Genomic DNA, 20,351 nt, shown 5'->3' on the forward strand with positions numbered 1-20,351 from the left:
TTTTAATGAGAAAGACAAACAAATAAACAAACAAGCCTATAAGCTACGATGGTGGATTCTAACCCAGAACCGAACCTCAGACAAAACTCTACCACTGGTCCACCTATGTATGTGATAAGGATGAAACTATCCCGTAAAACATGACTTTCATTGACTTCCCACACTCATCCACTTTTTAAAACAAAGTTACGCCACTTATGGCGTTGTTTAAATTACATGCACCTACGAGCCAACTGCCAACAAAACAGACATTTGACGTAGTTTCACTCACCGCATGCAACTAGCATAAAGTTGGTTTGAAGTTGGCCGTTCAACACTCACAAATTTAGGGACCGTCTCGAAAGTTACATATGTCATTGGTCTACACATTTCTAACTTCAAAAGCATTTGAACAGAATAACTTACAGTATCCAAACCAACTGTAAAGTGTTAATCTAGGTGTCAGCTATGATGCACACCTTTAACCTTGTTGATTATTATTCAAATAAACTGTCAAATCATATCTAAATATTGATACGTTTCACTACTGTATGGGATTATATACAAAATATGCCATAATTTAAAGCTCAATAGCATTTAAACTGAATGATTTACAGTATCCAAACCAAATGCAAAGTGTTCATCTAGTAGTCTCAATCATGCCTCAATATTTAAGCTTTTCACTACTGTACAGGATCGAAGGATTGCCTGGAAGTGCTCCCTATACAAATAAATCTGTAAACGTGCATTAATAAACATTTACAGTAAACAGTACAGTTGCATACATTTACCAAAAATGTTGGCCATGCAGTTATCTAGTGTCTAGCACACAGAAATAAAATATTACATTTATTAAAACATTTGTGTATCAGGTTTTTTTTTTTATAAAGGTGTCTATCATAGCTGACACTTAGTTGGATACTGAAAGTTATTCTGTTAAAATGCTATTGACTTTTAAAGTATGTCATATTTTGTATATGCTCCCATACAGTAGTGATTTCATTTTAAACATTTCCACATGATTCAACAGTTTATTTGAAAAATTATCAAATATGTAAAAGGTGTGTGTCATAGCTGACATTTAAATGAACACTTTACAGTTGGTTTTGATGCTGCAAGTCATTCCGTTATAGAAATGGAAATATGCAACTTTAGATACGGTCCCTAAATTTGGTGATTATCCAATGTCAAACCACCTTTATGCCAGTCTGCAACCAACGATCTACAAATCCAATGTCTTACAAATCCTCTGTCCTGCTCTGGTTGGTGTGTATGCCCGCTTTTTCGGGAGAAGTGTACATACAAGGATTTTCCGCCCTTTATGACTTCATACAGGGCTCATACTCAACAAAAATAACTTTCCGAAACTTGTGAGAAACCTGAAGGGGACATTTTTGTCACTGAAATACCATGTCATATGTCCAACACAAATTTAAACATGTCCATTTTTTTTTTTAAACTTTGGCCATGTTTAGCATTTTTAAACCAACTCTTTAACAGTTTAAAGACTCAGAATGCATGCTAGTTCCTTGATTTATGTTTTATGTGGAACATTACATATGCAATCCAAACATAGCTGCACAGATATCCGCAAGTCATAGCATGATCTCATAATTCCCCTTTAATCTGATTACAGTATAAAACTATAATAATACTTCAGCCCAAGCAGATTTATTTGAAGAATAATTTTGAATGCATTTTAATGCCAAATCAGGCATAGCAATATCTTTTAACAAAAAATATTTAGGGAAGATCACCCTTGGAAACATTTTAATTCTACACTGTAAAAAAAAATTCAAGTCTCCAATTGAAAAATTTTCTAGTGACTGATCTCATCCAAATTTTTCAGTTGGCCAAATTAAATTTCTGTGAATTGATGCAATTTAATTCACAGAAATTCAATTTGGCCAACTAAAAAAAAATTAGGTGTGATCAGTCACTAGAGAATTTTCAATTGGAGACCTGAATTTTTTTCAGAGTAAACCTGTAGTGCATACTACATTAAACATATATATATTCGAAATGTTTTAAAAGTTTGGGGTCAGTAAGATTTTTTAAAAGAAAAATTGATCAAAATGTCTATTTCCAATATATGCTGTTCTGTTGAACTTTCTATTCATTCAATAATCCTGAAAAACAAAAACAAATGTATCACAGTTTCCACAAAAATATTAAGCACCACTGTTTTCAACATTGATAATAATAATAATAATAATAATAGTAATAAATGTTTCTTGAGCACCAAAACAGCATATTAGAATAATTTCTGAAATATCGTGTTACACTGAAGACTGTAAGAGTAATGATGCTGAAAATTCGGCTTTGACATCACATGAAAACAGTTACATTTTACAAAATTTTAACAGAAAACTATAATTTTAAAAAAGTAATAATATTTCTTCATTTTTTATTAAATAAAAAACTTTTCAAAAATACTTAAACATATCTTACCAACCTCAAACTTTTAGTTTGTCTTTTATGTTAGTCTGACTTTTGTCTACACATTTTGCACAAATTTCTCCTGTGTTGTCTGTTCCATTATTTGAAAGTGCCACCACTTTATTGCATTATGTGGTATATCGGATTTCACAGTGAGCCGCCCCTAAACGTCATGTAAAACTGAGGTTGACCACTTAAGCCAATCAGACGTCTCTTTGTGGACTAGGCTTCGTGTTGATTGTCAAAAGTCTGGATGAGTGAGACTTTAGCAGCATATGTCAAGTAGAGCATTAAACCTGAGAAAGATGCATTAATGCTCATCACTCGCTCTCCGTCTTTCACAGAGTCGCTTGATCTCTCAAATTCAGTCCTTTGCGCAGTTACTATTGCTGCTCTGGGTCAGCGGGTGAAAGCTGATTACAACAAAGGTCAGGACTTAAGAGACTTAAGACAGGTGAGGTGACATCTTGCACAGAAATCCCTCTAAGCAGATCATCTTGATCCGGCTGCTCCGACTGGACAGTGAAGATAATGCTGAAACTCACATTGAATTATCCATGCCTGACACCGAGCTTTACAGCACACTGCTGCATCGAGCCTTCAAAATCAACATCTATCAGGAGCTTAACGGTTACAACGACCACCAACTACAGTATTTACTGAAACGCCTTATATATTATAATCATTTTCTGTGATGTGTACAATCAGCTTATCAAGATCCTCACGGAGTCAGCGCGGCAGAAAGACTACGCATCAATATATCGCTTTAAACCCTCATGTGGGACTCTCTAAACACTTACACGGATTGCTCTAGCAACAGTTTTTCAACACTTCACAATCTGCTCAGATCCCTGAATTAGGCCAGAGGGACATATAATTTAGGGCATTTCCTCAGTAGTCCAAACGAATCTCCTTTGTGAACACTGTTGTTCTCTCTGACCAAATACTACAAACAGAGATTAACAAACTCTAAAAGAATCAAGTCTTAAAACGGCATTAGGTCGGACAAGTGACAGATCTGTGGATCAATACCCAAATCCAACAGAGACAAACATGAGACAGAGAGTCGAAGACTGAAAATTAAATATTTAACCACAATAAAGTTCTGGAGAAAACTGCCTAAAAGAAAAGCATTTGCCAATGGATTCTGACAGAAAAAGAGTGATGTCCATGCAGAACAACCCAAAGAAACCACCAAAGGGTTTAAAATTATTGTAATTTTAACAGTAAAAACTATTTAATTTGTTTACAGTAGATCCAATATGTAGATCTAACATTGTGTAATTTTACAGTAAAATACTGCATAAAGTAAAAAGATCAAAACGAATAATTTTATAATTCATAGCGCAAAGCTTTAAACAGGCATTCCCAGATTGCCCTTCACATTTAAGGGTTTTTAAATTGAATAATTATGTTTCTTAGTTTTCCTTAGTGAAAAAAAAACTATTTAATTTTTTTTTATTTCATATTAAGTATACTAAAAATCAATGAACATATTTACTAACATATCGCTTGCTTGAGACTTACTGGTATAAATATTATAAGTAAACTTCATTTGGAGTACTTCTTTATTGTACAATGAACATTTCTTAATATTAAGCCTAAAATGTTTAAAATCACTTTTAGTAAGAATAGTAGTCTAGTAGTCAAGTGTACATAAAGTAGTTGCAATAGTTCCATTTTTAGCACAATCAAATATACTATATATATCTTCAGTTGGACCTCAGCACTATTTCTGGATAACTACACTACATTATGTAGTTTATTAAGTATAGCAAGTAAAACATTTGTTGTTCTAATTTAGCAGACTTTAAGTATAATTTAAATAAAATAAATTAATTTCAAATACATTTTAGTGTATTTATTTTTCAGTTTTAATATCAGTTATGCACATTAGGGTTTTGTTACATCTTTTGTTAAATACTTGTTTATTGCATTATTCTAGTGTTATGTGTTACCATGACGGTGTTTCTATTAGTGTGCATGAAATTGTGTGCAGTTTCTATATTAGTTTTTAATATAGTTATACTAATATATTAGTATACAGGTCCTTCTCAAAAATTTTGCATAAAGTTCATTATTTTCCATAATGTAATGATAAAAATAAAACTTTCACATATTTTAGATTCATTTTTTAGGTCAGAGCAACTGCCCCTCAAAAATCCTGTGCACGTTCCTGGGGTTCAGGTCAGGAGAGTTGGCAGGGCAATTGAGCACAGTAATACCATGGTCAGTAAACAATTTACCAGTGGTTTTGGCACTGTGAGCAGGTACCAGGTTGTGCTGAAAAACAAAATCATCTCCATAAAGCTTTTCAGCAGATGGAAGCATGAAGTACTCCAAAATCTCCTGATAGCTAGCTGCATTGACCCTGCCATTGATAAAACACAGTGGACCAACACCAGCAGCTGACATGGCACCCCAGACCATCACTGACTGTGGGTACTTGACCCTGGACTTCAGGCATTTTGGCATTTCCTTCTCCCCAGTCTTCCTCCAGACTCAGGCACCTTGATTTCCGAATGACATGCAAAATTTGCTTTCATCTGAAAAAAGTACTTTGGACCACTGAGCAACAGTCCAGTGCTGCTTCTCTGTAGCCCAAAAGTGGCTTGACCAGGGGAATGCGGCACCTGTAGCCCATTTCCTGCACACGCCTGTGCACGGTGGCTCTGGATGTTTCTCCTCCAGACTCAGTCCACTGCTTCCCCAGGTCCCCCAAGGTCTGCAATCGGTCCTTCTCCACAATCTTCCTCAGGGTCCGGTCACCTCTTCTCGTTGTGCAGCATTTTTTGCCACACTTTTTCCTTCCCACAGACTTCCCACTGAGGTGCCTTGATACAGCACTCTGGGAACAGCCTATTCGTTCAGAAATTTCTTTCTGTGTCTTACCCTCTCGCTTGAGGGTGTCAATGATGGCCTTCTGGATAGGGTCGGGTCAGCACTCTTACCCATGATTGCGGTTTTGAGTAATGAACCAGGCTGGGAGTTTTAAAAGCCTCAGGAATCTTTTGCAGGTGTTAATTAGTTGATTCAGATGATTAGGTTAATAGCTCGTTTAGAGAACCTTTTCATGATATGCTAATTTTTTAAGATGAGGTTTTCATGAGCTGTATGCCAAAATCATCAGTATTAAAACAATAAAAGACCTTAATTATTTCAGTTGGAGTGCAATGAATCTAAAATATATGAAAGTTTAATTTTTATCATTACATTATGGAAAATAATTAACTTTATCACAATATGCTAATTTTTTGAGAAGGACCTGTAACTATATTATTTCCCTCAGCTTATGGAAAAAGCTACTTTGATTCATCATGTGGTTCTCTTTACCACCAGTGTTATTATGGTGTCTACGACACATTTGTAGATACTAACTGGCATCTTATGAGTTCAATAATAAAATCAGGTCTATATTGTATCTTATTGTGGCCAAATGCTGACCAACTAGAGAACAGTAAGAGCTGCAATTATTTATTTGCAATTATTTATTTATTTACTCATCATTCTTCTTCCTTCAAACACATTTAGTGGAATAATGACCAAAAAGTTCTATTTTGGTCCCATCTGACCACATGACTTTCTCCCATAACTCCTCTGGATCATCCAAATGGTCATTGGCAAACTTAAGACGTGCTGGTTTAAGCCGGGGAACCTTCCGTGCCATGCATGATTTCAAACCATGACGTCTTAGTGTATTACCAACAGTAACCTTGGAAACACTGGTCCCAGCTCCTCCAATGTAGTTCGGGGCTGATTTCTCACCTTTCTTTGGATCATTGAGACCCCACGAGGTGAGATCTTGCATGGAGCCCCAGAGAGAGGGAGATGGACAGTCATGTTTAACTTCTTCCATTTTCTAATGAGTGCTCCAACAGTGGACCTTTTTTCACCAAGCTGCTTGGCAATTTCCCTGTACCCTTTCCAGCCTTGTGGAGATGTACAATTTTGTCTCTGGACAGTTCTTTGGTTTTGGCCATTTTAGTAGTTGGATTCTTACTGATTGTATGGGGTGGAAAGGTGTCTTTATGCAGCTAACAACCTCAAAAAGGTGCATCTAATTTAGGAAAATAAATGGAGTGAAGGTGGACATTTTAAAGGCAGACTAACAGGTCTTTGAGGGTCAGAAATCTAGCTGATAGACAGGTGTTCAAATACTTATTTGCAGCTGTATCATACAAATAAATTATTAAAAAATCATACATTGTGATTTCTGGATTTTTATTTTATTTTTTAGATTATGTCGCTCACAGTGGACATGCACCTACGATTATAATTTCAGACCCCTCCATGATTTCAACTTGCCAAATAGCAGGGTGTTCAAATACTTATTTTCCTCACTGTAAAACGGGAACAATTGGAAAAGTCATAAGGTCTTTGCCTATTGTTGTGAACAACAGTAGGCCCTGGAGTCAAAAATGCAAAGAAGCACTGCCCTAGAGCAACCTGGGGTTGATGTGAGCCTGAAAATGCAATAGTTTTCTCCAATTGTCCATTTTGATTTAAGTGTGACTTTATGTGCTTCACTCAAAAGCACGCAGATCAGAGATTACCCCTTTCTAGGTTTGAAGCTGCAACATTATTAGGTTAAACCATTCCTTTACCCAACTTTGCAGTAGGGGTTTCAAAGACTTGTCAGGTTTAAATCTCCGTCATGACGCTTTGAGCTCAACATCGACTAGTCACTGATCAAGGCCTATAGAGGGCGCAACCGGATAAGAAATCTTTGAAGTCCACTTTTACACTCAATTTCCAACAGATAAAATTACAAATACATACTCTAACGCCTGTTTCACACCGCAAGCGTGAGCAGCGCGTGAGCTGCACTTCAGCGTAACTACACCGTGACTGCAGCTGCAGACGCGCGAGTGTATTCACACTGGAAGCGTTGGTGCAGCGTCACAGCAGCGGCTCCCACAATGATAGAGCCTATACCTGTCTGAGTATTAAATACTAAACTAAAATAAATTATTATATTTTCTGCCTAGTTTACTTTACTTTTTATAATACTTTCACCCAAACTGAATAATTAAAACAAGTTTAAATGGGTAAATCTTCTACAGATGATTTTTATTCTTCGTTTTCTTTTTCTGCATTTTGAGCGCTTTTGTCCCAGCTAACAGGGAACGTTCTCAGAACGTTGGCTAACGTTATCTGAAAGTTCTCTCAAAGTTATCAAAAAACGTTCTTCCAGTAACGTTATTAGAACGTTGTGCCAACGTTATTTGCTATTGAGAAACGTTCTAAAAACGTTAGCTATAAAACGTTATTCTTACATTGTTAGTGGAACGTTTTAAAAACGTTACTACATTAAAAAAAGTATTAGTCATTACAAATTAGTCATACAGCTTTTTTCTCAAACTTCAGATACATAATTTGTATATCCAGAGACAACTTAATGACACTTAAATGCTATTTTCGTGTATATATTTATTTTTTTACAATCAGAAGAAAAATCTAGTAAACTAATTATGTATTAAATATAAATGTAATATAAATATAAAAGTCAATTATAAAAGTGGTTTTAGCTTTTTTTAAGAAAGAATAAGATGTCAATAAACAAAAGCAAGTACATTAAAGGAGAAAACAGGAATATTTTATTTGATCATACTCCACACCCTTATTAGAACGTTATTTAACGTTCTTAGAACCTAATGAGAACGTTAATACAACGTTCCACAAACTGGACATTTCAACGTTCCTAGAACGTTCAAAAACGTTTTTAGAACTTAATGGGAACGTTAGGGAAACGTTCTTATAACCTAAAATTGTTAGCTGGGGTGATATTATATTTATTTTGTCCATCAAAAGTGTGCTTTCGCTTTGCACCGTGACTGCAGCTGCAGACCGAGAGCCTTTACCTGTCTGAGTATTAAATACTAAACTAAACGAAAGTTTGTTATATTTTCTGGCTAGTTTACTTTATTTTTTATAATCATAACCATACTTTCACCCAAACTCAATAATCAAAACAAGTTTAAATTGCTAAAATCTTCCACAGATATTTTTATTCTTCGTTTTCTTCTCTGACATACTCCAGTTATTGTTCAAATTCACTACACGTGCTTCCTGTGTGCATTTTAGGCACTTTTTGTGTGAAATCACATTTATTTTGTCCTTTAAAAGTGTGCTTTCACTTTAATTGAGCGTCAGAAGCGTCAGCAGCGCAGCAAAAATAGGCTCGCAGCCGAAACCCCCGCTTCACTGCTGCTCACGCGACGCTCCTGCTTGACGCTCACGTGCTGCTCCTGCTCCCGGTGTGAATGCACTCATTGATTAACATGGGCGCCGAAAAAAATACGCGCTGCTCACGCGCCGCTCACGCTTGCGGTGTGAAACGGCCGTAAGAGCTCTCCACAAAATATGTTTGGGATGCTCGGGTAAATGCAGATTTTAAACAGCTTATTGTACAAGTTAGTTAATTGCCAGTCTAAACTTATGCGCTGCACCACTGTAAAGGACACACAGTAGCTTGCATACATTCAGTAGCGCAGAAATGTATTGTCAACCTTGTTCTGTCATTTATCAATAAAATAGCTCAGAAAATGAAAAGTTCTAGCACATATTTCTTAGTAACTAAAACCCACAGCTTCACTATTTGTAGAGATATGCAGCCTGGTAAAATTTAAAATAAGATGTTAGCATTGTGGGCAGTACCTTATCTCATCATCAACTCGACTCTAATCGTATAAATATCAACTTAAAAAAATCTAAGGTCATTCAACCCATCTGATCATCCGACTCAGACTGACTATCACAGAGTTGACACAATATTATCATTGATCATGAAAATCGACTGACAGACAGTGAAGAACTCGCACTGACTGCCAAGTAAACAATAGCGCTAAATATGAAATTATTGATTTGTGCAGTTTGCCTTGATGACTCATTTAAATTTAGTCTAGAAATGAAGACATTATGGATTTCAAAAAAGTTTCTAATGTAATATTTAAAAGTTAGCCAAGTTGTTTGACTAAATGATATACAGCACAAGTCTTGATCACTGTTCTCCCCGAGGCAGATAACTGACTTCCTGAGTCAATCTCACTTATCAGTCCATCACAAGCCCCAGTGGGGATCTCAGAACACGCCTACAGCAACACCCATCAGATTAAAGCACCAGCCAACTGCCAAGCGTCCTGTTTCCTGCTTCTAGTCATTCTCACTTGGATGCGATGGTCATAATATTGCCTTCTAATGCTCCGTCTAACAAATTGTCTGATATGGGTGTGATGGAGCTCAGGCGACACACATTAGATGGCACTTGAGACAGCAGGCCTGCACCACAGACAGGCAACACCGCACTTCATATTCTGCGACCATCATTACATGAAAATCCTGGCCTGGCTCTGACCTCAGTACACAAAATATCCATCCGGCTAGATGATTGTGAAAACTAATATATTCATTTGATCCCAGGCTAAGAGGTACTCGATCGCCTTGGTGGCACGTATGTAGGATATTTGAAAAGATGAGTGAGCTCAAGTGGTAAAGCCAGAAGGCTCCGTGACCTTGAAAATATGACACAGAATAGCTATGGATTAATGATACAGAACTTGTATGCTGTATAACACAGGAAGCATACGTAAGATGTGGAAGCACTGTAAAGGTCCACTGAACATGGAATGTGCCCATACCAGTCGCAATACCAGGAATACCACTTACACAATCTCTTATTTCACTATTCGTAGTACAGGTTTTTGTGTAACAAAAATTCAATCCTTTCACTCTTAGAGGTAAAATAAAAGCCTTTTAATAACTGGGAAAATATTTATGATGAGACTCAGTAAAATGCTATGTGCATACTTTATTTTGAAGATGTACCTTATCTTTAAAAGAATGAAATGCATTATTATTTAAATCATCTCCTCATTCACTACTTTTTTGATGGGTTTTGTAAAAATAAAAATTACATAAAACATACATTTTAATTTTTTATATAACTATAATGCAGAATTTACAAAAATATTAACTGTAAATAATGTGCCCTGGTTGTGATATATACTATAAAAAGAGCATCAACTATTAAAGGCACAACATGTACGATTTTTGCATTAAAATATCCAAAAACTACTAGAACAACGTTATATATTTTGTTGACTTGTGTGGATTATCCCAAAAGTTTCCAACAATGACTACCTTTACATGTGCACCAATAATTTGATTATTTCTAATCATCATCATCATGGCTTCACTTTGTGAACAAAGATTTAAGATGGACATCCAAGTCTGCTACAGGCACGCTGTGGCTGACATGGCCTGCTGACAGGCAGGTCCTGCCACAGCAGCTGCAGGTTAAGGCTGGTCCATGATGGGTATAAGGGGGACACGATTTTCCTTTTTTTCACTGTGTCCTCTATAGTGGCTCTATGGGTAACTTCAAAGAGGGAGGTGGCCTGATGGACTGTGCACCTCCAGGAGTCGTGATCAGCTGCTTGTGTTGCCCACTGATGGTGATCAATGCAGCAAGCAGTGAGGGACTTGTTCAGGGAGTCTTTATACCGCTTTCATGGTGCCCCAATGTTTCGGTAACCAGAGGATAACTCCCCGTACAGCACGATCTTTGGTAGGTGGTGGTTCTCCATCCTGGAAATGTGCCCTGCCCAGCGAAGCTGTACCTTAAAGGACCATGGCCTCAATGCTAAAGACCTTCGCTGACTCAAGGACTTCATAGTTGGCGATGAAGTCACTCCAAGAAAGGTTGAGGATTGTGCAAAGGCAGCACTGGTGGAAACGCTCGAGGAGTCTCAGGTGATGATGGTACGTGACCCAGGACTCCGCGCCATACAGGAGGGTGTTTAGCACAACAGCTTTATATAAACTGACTTGTGTCTTTTTTTAGGTTTTTGTTGTTCGAGACATGCTTTTTTAACCTGCTAATGCCCTGTTTGACTTGGCCAGCCTGTTGTCAACTTTATGTCAATCCTGGCGTCAGACGAGATCACGCACCCCAAGTAGCTAAAGCGGCGGACAACCTTCAGTTTTGTTTGTTCAATAGAGATGCTTGGCGGATGGTGCTCTTTTAGTGGTGCAGGCTAGTAGAACTTCAGTCTTCAAGCTGACTTCAAGGCTGAAGATCTGAGCAGTTTTTGCAAAATCATATGTGATTTGCTGCATAGCCGCCTCTGTGTGAGCAAGTAGGCATCAACAGCAAACAGCAGTTTCCGGATCAGTAGCTCCTTGGTCTTTTTGTGGGCCTGCAGACACCTCAGGTTGAACACGCTTCCATCGAGACGAAAGCGGATGTATATGCCATCAGCGTTGTCGAGGTGCTCTGTGGTTTGCTGGAGCATCATGCTAAACAAAATGGTGAATGTCGGAGCAAGAACACAGCCCTGTTTCACACTGTTTGTAATAGTAAAGGGCTGCGATAGGCCATTACTGTATCTGATTTGTCCAAGCTGATCTTCGTGAAGCTGGATTATCATAGTCAGGAATTTTGGTGGGTAGCCTAGTTTTTGCAGAATTTTCCAAAGTCCCTGTCTGCTCACATTGTCGAATGCTTTTGTCAGGTCCACAAAGTTGACGTACAACACTTTATTTTAGTTCCCGGCACTTTTCCTGAATCTGCCTCAGGACGAACACCATGTCTGTGGTACCCCAATTGGCTCTGAAGCCACATTGTGTCTCTGAAAGGTGATCTTCTGCAATCACGGGTACCAGTCGATTCAGCAATACCCTTGCAAGGATTTTGCCGGCGATGGGTAGAAGAGTTATGCCCCAATAATTTAAACAGTTGGATGTACAGAGTGATGATGACTGCATCACAGAGATCATGAGGAAGTTTTCCCTGCTCCCAGCAGCAGACAAAGAATTTGTGGAGTTTGGTGTGCAGTGCTGGGCCTCCACTTTTTCCATAACTCAGGAGGGATGGCATCAAGTGCAGCTTTTCCACTCTTCAGCTGTTTAATGGCTTGATCAGTCTTTTGAAATGTTGGTGCCACATCCAGTTTAGTTTTCACTGGTTGTTGTAGGATGCGGTCAATCGCTAGTTCTTGGACTGAGTAGCTAGCATTGTAAAGGGTGTGGTGTTCAGACCAGCGGTTAAGGATAGAGCGCTTTTCAGTGTGCAATTTCTTCCTGTCTGCACTCTACAGGGGGCTCAGGGTTTGGTACGAGGGACCATATACTGCTTTTAGAGATTCATAGAACCCTCTGTAGACACCAGTATAAGCACAAAAGTGAGTCTTTACTGCAAGATTGGTCCACCACTCGTTTTGAATCTCTCGAAGTTTGCACTGGAGGGTGCTGCATTCCAGGTGGAAGGCTGTTTTTTGGGGGGGGGGACAGGACAGTTGGGCCAGGTGCGCCTTGTGTGCTGAACCCTTCCTTGACAGCAGCTCCTGGACTTCTAAGTTGTTCTCCTCGAAGTCCCTGTTTTGCTTCATGCAGTTTGCAGAAAAGCAGTTTTGATGCGGTCCCTTATCACTTCTGGACCTGGAGGTGGGTCAGCTAGGCAGATGGGTTCCTCTAGCCTAGACCGTAGGGTCTCCTGGAAAACTGCTCTGATTGCGGCAGACTGAAGGCTGCAGACCGTGGGTTCTTCCTCGGGGGGCCACCTTTCCTTGGTTTAGGTTTAAAGTGGAATTTAATTTTGCAGCCGGACAAGGCGGTGGTCTGCGGGTAACACACGGCACTGGGCATCACCCTGGTGTTATGGACATCCTTAAAGTCGCGCTGGCACACAAGGATGTAGTTCATGAAACGCTAGTGTTTTGACCAAGGGGGCATCCAGGTTGTCTTCAGACTGTCTTTCTTCTGGAAGAGGGTGTTGGTAATGGAGAGCTGCTGTTTAGCGCAGAGTTTGAGTAACAAGTGTCCATTATCATTGCAGCTGCCCACACCATGCCTTCCAAGTACACCTTTCCAGGTTTCTGAGACTCTTCCCACTCTGGCGTTAAAGTCGCCAAGGATGACAATCTTGTCATCAGCTGTGACATCTCAGAGAAGCCTGCATAGATTGGAGTAAAACTTATCTTTGTCTGCGGGATCTGCCTGGAGAGTCGGGCCATACACACTGAAAAGTGTGACGTGTTGCTAGCCACGCAATTAAAGCAGACCGTCGCTCAGGTCGAGTGCTGTCACCTGAGTCTAGCGTGGTTCTGATGTTCCAGCATGCAAATTCTATATATTATATTTTTAAATTCTACTATTTCTAATAATAAGGTCTTAATTGCAGTAAGATGTTTACAGACTTGAGCAGAACTCTTCACTCCAGTTTATATGTCATTTTCATTATTCTTATTATTTTCTAAAAATATGGTCACACTGCACTCAGATAGGCATACAGTATGCATGTTACCACACATTGTTTTAACCTACTTATGTTAAATTCAGAGAACATATTAATGGGTGTACTGGATATTATTCAGCGTTGTGATGAACATCACAATTCCAGGTTTGCCAACGCTGTCGTTGCGTTCTTTGTGCCGTCTGGATGAAGATATGAAACAGCGAGATGTGTTGACTGAGTATATCGAATTGGAGAAGAGAAAAGTTCAGAATAATGTCATGGAGTTCATTCATGAAGTTATGTGAACAACACAGCATCTGTGTACATTCACGCACATGCGCACTTTGGTCAGAGTGGTAATGTGATTGAGGGGTTTACATGCCAGTTTATTGCAATTATACCACATCATTCATTACAGGGGTGTCCAACCCTGGTCCTGGAGAGCTACCGTCCTGCAGATTTTAGCTCCAACCTGAATCAAACACACCTGAACCAGCTAATCGTGGTGTTCAGGGTGCTAGATAAATACAGACAGGTGTGTTGGAGCAGTGTTGGAACTGAAATCTGCAGGATGGTAGCTCTCCAGGAGCTTGGTTTGGACACCCCTGATTTAATATGATTATGCTTACTAAAATGATGTGCCTGAATAGCATTAGTTTGATTGAATTTTTGCTTTTACATGAGGTAAAGTTTAAACAAAATATTGCCAAAATCCCATTATAAATCAAATTATGAGGGTGCGTGTAAACACCAGATAGGACATGATCAGTGACTAGTCGATGTTAAGCTTAAAGTGTCACGGGCGCGGCAGAGAATTAAAAGTTGACTAGTCTTTGAAACCCCTACTCCAAAGTTGGGTAAAGGAATGGTTTAACCTAATAAAGTTGCAGCTTCAAACCAAAAGGTGCAATCTCTTATCAGCATGCTTTTGAGTAAAGCACCTAAAGTCACACTGAAATCAAAACTGACAAGTTAAATCCAGAGAAATCTGCCAGTAACACAGTCCATGTCTAAGCATCGCCTGTCAATGACCACCTTATGTCTAAACTGTCAGTAGAAACCTGGTAGAGACCATTAAAAACAACTTTGGAGGTAGTAGCTGACGCATCAAAGCCAACAATCTATGGTAGCATCTAGCAAGCCAAAGTTGTTTGTTTTGCACAATCGTGATGAACCATAATTATTCATTATCGTTTGCTGCGAGTTCTTTCACTAAAGACCAAAACCCATAAAGTGAAAATGGCTGTGAAGCTGGACTAGACATGTGCCAGTATCCAGTTTCATGCTGTGATTAATTGCTGAAGCTTTTATCACTGTATATGCTATTCTCACAATGTTTAAATAAGTTGTTTGTAAATAAGTGTTGTCATAGTATAACAGCTTTAAGAACTCTTTTTGTAATAACAAAAATAAGAATGTTTAAATACAGTAGGCTAATACAATGCACCAAACATTTTTCAAACCGATTCAAGTTCAACAGAATTAGGCTACAAACAACAACAGTTAACATTACAATAAGGTCTCATTATTTAATGCATTAACTAAGATTAAGCAATAGCTACATTTGTTACAGAAAGTATTATGTTTTTGTTAATGTTAGTTAAGAAACTGATCATCGTTAGTTTTATCTTAGGTCCATTAAATAAGTTATTTTGATTTTAGTAATGTTATTAAACAGTAACAATATAAGTTACTATAAGTTAATAAGTATTTTTCATTGTCAGTTGGTAATAATGTCTTAAATCGTATGTCTTAAAGTTTTACTGAACAATAACAAATAATCTGAAAATTTCTAATCATTAGGGCATGTAGTTAGGGCATGTAGACTTCAGATTAAAATATAAAAATGTTTAAGTTTGAAAATAAATATCCTATTAAGTCTTTCAGTACTAAGTATTTGGTGCTGTAATGAACAACATTGAGATTACAAATTAATGGCTGTTTGGAGCATTTAAAAAAAATTCACTAGCGCAGCTGGTTTGTTTGCGGGGATTCCGGGGTAACCGATGCATTCTGCAGTTCCATCAGCGCCCTCTGCTGTCAGAAAGTTAACGTGCAAATTACATCCGTTTTGGTGTCCATTACAAAACTCACCAAAGGCTACACGCCCAGATCAGTTAGCCTGCACACTGGCTGTGATGCAGGACCCCGAAGCAGTAGGAATTGGTAGCATGCCACCTATAGAATCTAGCGTGTCTCCTGATGAGGCACTTCGCGAAAATATTCATTACCATGATATATCGCATTACCGAAAATTGGCATGTCTAAACTGGACACACCATTCTTCATCACTGCATCATCAAGCTATGTCTTTGTTATCATTTTGAATAAGCAACCTACTGGTGAAACTTACATACTGTGCCTCTAACATTAAAGGGAATTATGGAAATAGTGATTAGTATATACAAAGTACACTCAGGTGATTTAAGCATTTTGAGCGTGGCATGGTTGTTGGTGCCAGACGGGCCGGCCTAATTATTTCACAATCTGCTCAGTTACTGGGATTTCACACACAACCATTTCTAGGGTTTACAAAGAATGATGTGAAAAGGAAAAACATACAGTATGCGGCAGTCATGTGGGCGAAAATGCCTTGTTGATGCTAGAGGTCAGAGGAGAATGGGCCGACTAATTCAAGCTGATAGAAGAGCAACTTTGACTGAAATAACTTCTCGTTACAACCGAGGTATGCAGCAAAGCATTTGTGAAGCCACAACACGCACAACCTTTAGGCGGATGGGCTACAACAGCAGAAGACCCCACCGGGTACCACTCATCTCCACTACAAATAGAAAAAGGAGGCTACAATTTGCACAAGCTCACCAAAATTGGACAGTTGAAGACTGGAAAAATGTTGCCTGGTCTGATGAGTCTCAAGTTCTGTTGAGATATTCAGATGGTAGAGTCAGAATTTGGCGTAAACAGAATGAGAACATGGATCCATCATATTTTGTTACCACTGTGCAGGCTGGTGGTGGTGGTGTAATGGTGTGGGGTAGGGCTGGGCGATATGACGAAATATATCGTCTGGACGATAGAAAATGTCTATCGTTTTATATAAGGCTCTATCGCTTACGCCACGATAAGGCGTTTATGGCAGAATTTTACGTCAAGATGCACCTCACTTCACGGCATGCCCATGCAATACATAAACGCGCTCCCTCTGTCTCTCTCTCGCTCTCTCACTCACACACACACGCGCTGCCGCCTCCCTTCCACTCACGTCACTTTTTTAAAATCCCCCACAGCGCGAAACACGAGTCCCGCAAACGCGCCGCAGAGGAGCTTGTTTGTAATCAGAGGACAAATGGCTCCTTAGTTTCGAAATGGTTTGGGTACAAGGTGATCGCGTTGAAAATAAAGGCGTTTGTCCAGCCTTAGAAGCTCATTTGAATCATTGCCGCGGCTCATTTAAGAAAATGACAGCTCCGAAGAGACGCCGCTTTAGTTTGAGGTAACGTTACTGCTAACAATAATAAAGAAAGACGATTAACACCTTATGTGTTACCACTGAAATGAAGATGTAATATATTTCCAAATGTAAGCCCATCTTAAGCGAAATGCACGCTTCATACTGTCGTCTGCTCTGGCTCTAACCTCGAGTGTTTACTTTTTGCAAACCTTGTGAGCGCGCAAACCCAAACGCTGTGACCTCGCGCCAAATGTTTTTATTGGTTTATTAAGTACACACAGGCGAGTTATGAAAAATTGAGTGCGAGGGATATGTTCAATCACACAAAAAGATTTTGGAATGAGACGGCCAACTGTAGTAGCGTTTAGTCCACTGTCTATAATAGCCTAATTTAGAGATCACTTTTTTATTTATTTTAACCGACAACTTTGATCGGTTAACGTTGATACGGTCAGCCATCGGTCAAACGTTCATCGGTTAACATCCCTAGGCAGGTGTTAACTTTACTAACAGTCTTGCTTTAAAAAAAGGTTCTAAATAAAATAAAAATGTAGTCCATACTACCTTTATTTATTTTGTATATCATTTCAAACTGCATTTCCACATTGCAATTTTGTATAGACTATTCATAAACTGAATTAATAGAAAGGTTGCTATATCGTTATGTATATCGTTATCGGGATATCAAATGAGCTATATCGGGATATGAAATTTTGGCCATATCGCCCAGCCCTAGTGTGGGGGATGTTTTCTTGGCACACTTTAGGCCCCTTAGTGACAATTGGGCATCGTTTAAATGCCACGGCCTACCTGAGCATTGTTTCTGACCATGTCCATCTCTTTATGACCACCATGTACCCATCCTCTGATGGCTACTTCCAGCAGGATAATGCACCATGTAACAAAGCTTGAATCATTTGAATCAAAATGGTTTCTTGAACATGACAATGAGTTCACTGTACTAAAATGGCCCCCACAGTCACCAGATCTCAACCCAATAGAGCATCTTTGGGATGTGGTGGAACTGGAGCTTCGTGCCCTGGATGTGCATCCCACAAATCTCCATCAACTGCAAGATGCTATCCTATCAATATTGGCCAACATTTCTAAAGAATGCTTTCAGCACCTTGTTGATTCAATTCCACGTAGAATTAAGGCAGTTCTGAAGGCGAAAGGGGGTCAAACACAGTATTAGTATGGTGTTCCTAATAATCCTTTAGGTGAGTGTATATAAGTGCAAGGATGTAAGCACAATTGTAGGATTGAGGTAATAGTTTAAAGAATAACTTTAAGAACTAATAAAAAATATAACTATATTTGTTGACAACTAATCTGATTATTGGTGGCACCATTTCTTAAAAACAATGCAGTTTAAATACCGTAGTAGGTCACTTCCTATATAAAAAGAACTTTAGTATACTGGACAGTGATATGGATTCATGCAGCAAGTGTAATCCCACACTGATACAAGAAGAAATTGTTTTGCACAAAATGCATTAAAAGCATGAAATGGTTACATCTCCCTCTAGTTACAGCATAAAATCGAGTAGATGGCTACTTTGCATCCAACTTATCATACAGTGGCCATTAACAGTCAAAACACACTCATTGTGTTCCTACTGTCTGTCACTTGGTGGACAGGTGTTATTGGTTTGCTTATTCACACGTTTACTTTCCACATGGAGTGCTGGCCAGCTCCAAAGAGACGCATCATGCTCGTCTGTCTCCACAAAGCAAGGAGATGAGCACCATCTGCCTGGTAGCAAAGCCCCTTAATCTGACGCCATCCATACCTCTGACCTCATAAGACCCAGATAAAATCCAAGAGCCCAGGGGTTAAATGAATGATTGTCAAATACTGAGAGAAAAGTGGAAAAAATAAAAATACAAAATCACACATCCTTTCCTGAATGAACTGAATCCAACAGAGAAAGTCATTATCTTCAGAACTGGAAACTGACTGGAAATGAGCAAGAACAATATTATGAGGCTCTTATAACTGAACACACACACACAAAAGAACTTTCACTGTTAGTTGCACTCAAATCCTCCTTGTTCAGATTACTTAAAGGTGCATTATGTAGTATATTTGCAGTAAAATATCCAAAAACCACTAGGCCAGTTTTATATATTTTGTTCAATTGAGTACTTACAATATCCCAAATGTTTCCAACTATTTGTAAATTGTGAAAAAATTGCTATTTTAATTGCTATTTTAAGGACCGGGACGTTTTAGCATTGCGTTTGAGGGAGTCGCCTGTCAATTGCGTCCCTTGGTTTCGGGTTTTACTTGGCAGGAGCGCTTTACTCTTAGCAGTGTGAACAAGTGAACGCACAGAGTAACGTCATAACATCGTTTTAAACACATTTAAATGTATCTAATATTATAAAAAGAGCTCCATTACCTCATAATAATAACCGGAAGAGCAAATCAGTGCAGGTGCCCGGCGAATGTGTCTCATCCCATCATAATAAAAGTCCCGGTATTTGTTTTACAATCGCTCCAGCAGCTGTGCTCAGGTCCACAACACTCGGTCCTGCTCAGCTTTACACTACAGTAACATTAATAACCGCATGCATGAACGTGATTTCTGCCCAAGTCCTATTTTCCACCGGCTGTGATGTGAAGACCACATATCCCAAGATGCTACGCTCAAACTTTTGCATCAAACTACACATTTGTTTTTAATAGGCCCCCTCCAGTAGTTGCATAGTGCACCTTTAAAAAAACTAATTTAAAGGGGGGGTGAAACACTCAGTTTCAGTCAATCTCATGTCAATCTTGAGTACCTATAGAGTAGTATTGCATCCTTCATATCTCCGAAAAGTCTTTAGATTTAATATATTTATAAAAGAAATATAGGCTGTACAGAGTCTTTCCGGAAAAAAAACTAGCGCCTAGAGGCGTATTGAGTGGGCGGAGCTAAAGAATGACGAGCGCGCTGCTACTGCACGAGAGCTTCTGAAAGCTGACATTCTCAAGCGTGGAGATGAAAACGTTACCCTAAATAAACCATGGCTGTCAGATTCAACTAATACATATATGATCCAGAATCAGATCGGGAGGCTGAAATAAATTGAACAGGAGAAACAGTAACAGCAGGACGTTCGTCTCTGTGGTATGGACTGTATTTAGTGCCCTGTCAACATTTGTGTGTGTTTACTCGCAGTTTATGAGGACATGATTCGGTTTATGGACTTTTGTAAGCGACTAAACCTTAGCAGTAGCAAGCAAAACGGTTTTGCACATCAGACTAGTGTAACGTTATACATAGAACAACAATGGAG

At 38.9% G+C, this 20,351-nt stretch overlaps 1 protein-coding gene across 4 annotated transcripts in view; it reads right to left on the reverse strand.

Moving 5' to 3' along the window:
- Nucleotides 1–20,351, reverse strand: part of ssbp3a (single stranded DNA binding protein 3a) — a 53,093-nt gene that overhangs the window by 9,275 nt on the left and 23,467 nt on the right. The gene's annotated exons all lie outside the window — the stretch shown is intronic.

This window comes from Pseudorasbora parva, chromosome 9 (genome assembly GCF_024679245.1).
Source record: "Pseudorasbora parva isolate DD20220531a chromosome 9, ASM2467924v1, whole genome shotgun sequence".
NCBI classification, from domain to species: domain Eukaryota; kingdom Metazoa; phylum Chordata; class Actinopteri; order Cypriniformes; family Gobionidae; genus Pseudorasbora; species Pseudorasbora parva.